Raw genomic sequence first — 3790 nt, forward strand, 5'->3', positions numbered from 1 at the left:
GGTTGTTTTTTTCTGCAATATGTTGACATGGATGACAGTTCATATTAAAAATAAATATATCACTTTTTTCTCTAAGTAGTCCACCATCCATGAACAGATGACCAGGAGTGCCCCCACCGCAGTCCCAGCGACGCACAGAACCTTACGTTAAAACCCAGAAAACAAAAAAGTGTCCCCAAATCCCATCCGTATCCTTGCCATAGTATTCTACGACTCACCTCACTATCACCTCAACTGAAAAGCCACGATGTCTGTGGACCTTGCTCTATGCGTAAATAAATAGTCAGATAGCTGTTTTAACCCTTGCATTCGTACTCACAGGGGGTCGAACGGATTTCCCTCGGTTTCCCTCGGACGCCGCGCTTAGGAGGGTTGGGTGTTTTAGTACATGTAGTAAAACACCCAACCCTCCTAACAGTGTTCTATTACCTTCTTCCTGGTGTTCATTTAGAAGCGCGAGTAGTTTAAGCGGGGAAGGGACTAAATTAACTTTCCTCAAGTGCTCAGATATGTACTGTGCAATTACACCGCTAAAGGTGTTAATATTTTTTTGTGTGCACTTAACAGGTCAGGTCCCAGCCCACCATCGATCCTTCATATTTGAGGGCCCAGCCCAGCCCGTAGCCCAGCCCAGCCCATGGCCCGGCCCATGACAAACACTGGTGTCAACCCCCTCTGACAGCTTCGTAACATGTTACGAAGGCTGAAGGCACCAAAACTACTCCGTAAATGTTCAAATGGTTGCTGAATTCGAATTCAGCTAAAAATATTTTCTAGAAACATGTAAAACTCGAAAAAGTGAACCGAGGTCATCAAAGGTCAATGACCTGACCTGACCTTCAGGTGACCTTGACATCCACTCTAACGCTCGCCGGCACAAGCCATTTTGTGTCTTTCGGCGGCACAAGGGGGTACGACCCCCTCGCGTTTGGCCCCTAATTGAGCAAGAGCCTCGCGAAAAGAAAGCATCGTGTACATAGGTAGTCACGAGACGAAGTCAACGGTAACCAGTTTTAAAGTCATAGGTCAAATGGTGACCTCTGTCAGGGGCGTAGCCAGGATTTCCTCCAGGGGGGGGGGGGGCAAACTTACAGGGGCCCAAGGCAAACCCCCTCAAAATCCAAAAAGTCATCAGATTTCATCCACTATTTGGGGGGGGGCAAATAAATTTAAAAAAGATTAAAAATGAAAAAAAATGTTAGAACTGAGGGACAAGCAGTCCATGGGTCCCTGCTAGATAGGCCCACGAATAGCTTCAGAGTCGCTCAGCCGGTTCTGAAGGCGGTCTTGAGGGCCCTAGCGGCAAGGTCTCAGGCCCGAAAGGCCCCTGCGAATCCAGTGGAGTGCCCCGAGGGGCCCCCACGCTACTTTTATTGTGCCTCTTACCGTACTTATGACACCGCGATGGGGGCCCTTTTGGGCTCCAGGGGGGGGGGGGGGGGGTTAACACGCGCACCGACGGGGGGCGGACATCCGCCCCCCCCCCTTGAGGTTTTTCGCAAATAGCGGGAAAACCGCGGCGCGCAGCGCCACGAAATTTGGTACGACTATTCTCTCATCAATTTTACACATGGTGTGCAAGTTTGAACCTCCTAACTTTTGAGGTCGGGTCACCAGGTCACTTCGAATGACCCAACCTCAAGTTACTTTTTTGCAACTTTGCCACCGTGCCAGAGCTACAGTAGATGTCGGAGGCCTTTGAAAGTCGCAAGATGTTATAAGGTCATGGTGAAATTATGTAGATAAATATAGTAGTCTGATGCTCATGAGTAAGCTATTTGAAAATGCCGTTTCGAGCCGTGCTCGAAGTATTATACAACTCTTTTTAAAACATATATTTCAAATAGCTTACTCACCAGTGTAACGCCTTTTGGGGCGACTAACGGAGCGAGCGAGAGGGTGGGCCTTGCACGTGCGAAATTGCAAGGGGCTGACTTGTGCACGGCACCCTACTAACCGGTCTCTAGCGATGTGCCAAATTTGAGCACAATCGGCCCAGCCGTTTTCGAGATCTGGAAGCGGCACCCTGCACGTGCGCACGTGCAAAATGGGTCCCAACTGAGTTTTGCACGGCACCCTACTAACCGGTCCCTAACCATGTGCCAAATTTGAGCGCCATCGGTCCAGCCGTTCTCGAGATCTGGAATCGACCCCTGCACGTGCGCACGTGCAGCAGCACCCCAATTCTGGCACATGGGTATGCATTGCCTAGTGGGTGCCTACCTACATACCAACTTTCAGCGCAATCGGCCAAGTTGTTACCGAGATATTGCAACAATTACAAAAGTGACACCTCTTCGTTTTGCACGTGGCACGTGCATAAGGGGTCACCCATATGCATCGACAATAGTCCAATACTTGGTAGAAGGAATGAAGCTACCCTACAAAAATTACCGCGTGTAAATCGGTCAAGTGGTTGCTGAGATATAATCGTCGCAGAATCGTGACCACGGCCGGCCGGCCGGCCGGCCGCTCATACTCAGAAATTTCCGTTAATCCGCGCCCTGATGGGGGGGGGCATTTTGCCCCCCCCCCCCTGTGGTTTTCTTAAATAGCGAGAAAACGGCGGCGCGCAGCGCCGCCAAATTTTGGGTACCTTACCGGGCATCAATTTGACACTTTCACACAAAATTTCAAGTCACAGGTCACCTCAGGTCAGGAGTTATTGAGGTCAAACTGAGGTCATGTTCGAGTAAAAATAAGCAAAAAACATGACATATTGAAACGCTCACCAATTCTACACTTAACAAGCAATTTTAAAGTTCTTTATGTGGTTGTGTAGTGTAGAGAAAAGACGGCGTTACAAAACTGCTATCTCGGATTTTCGAAATTTTGGGATTTTAACCCCAAAAAATAAACAAATTGATTTTTTTAGAAAAACTCAAAAAATTTTCAAAATTTTTTCGAATTTCGAAAAAACCGGAATATATGTGATAGTCCCTGCGCTCTTCGATATACATACCAAATTTTAGATCGATACCTCTTTTTTTTTGGCCAAGTTATAGCGAAAAAACTGTTAAAAATTGATGACGTCAAATTTTTGAACTCAATTTTTAGCAATTCTAGACCTCGTAGCGCAAAACGGAGACCACCATTGAACTCCCCGTGACGAGCTGCATCGAATCAATACCCATTTTATGCAAAATATCAACTTTGAAATGTGACCTAATTTGACCTGACCTTGACCAAAACGTGACCTAAGCTGGCCCTAAAGTCTGTCTGACCCACATAATCGCATTTGCCATGTAAAATGGACCATAAAACATGCATCACACGACACTTTCATATTGTGACCCCCCAGTGACCTGACCTCTGTGACCTGACCTGGCATCAGTGGCCTCAAGTAGCAAAATATTTGTTGGAAGAACATTTCCCCATCGATGATTTTCAATGAAATGCATTTTACTCGATTTTACAACGCATTTCTTGAAATGCCTGTAAACGATGAAAATTCGACCTTTGACCTGACCTGTGACGTCATCGGTTTGACCGAGGTCAATGAAATTGGACTACAAGGTAGTTCCCCGTTGGGGCTATTCAACACCGTTTACCGCTTGTCGCTATGTTGCGTGGTTCTCGAGATCTGAGGGGGGGGGCTAAAATGCCCCCCCCCCCCCCCATCAGACCGCGTTGCTCGGCAGACCCCATCTGGGCGCGGGTTAATCTAGGGAAAGACTACGCTCGCTTCGCTTGCTTAATGAGCATCAGACTACTATATTTATCTAACTCCACCATAATTAATCATGCTCAGTTACAGCATTCAATTCCTTAAAATGTTATAAGGTCATTA

Source organism: Amphibalanus amphitrite, unplaced genomic scaffold, assembly GCF_019059575.1.
Source record: "Amphibalanus amphitrite isolate SeventyFive unplaced genomic scaffold, NRLGWU_Aamphi_draft 000049F_arrow, whole genome shotgun sequence".
NCBI lineage: Eukaryota > Metazoa > Arthropoda > Thecostraca > Balanomorpha > Balanidae > Amphibalanus > Amphibalanus amphitrite.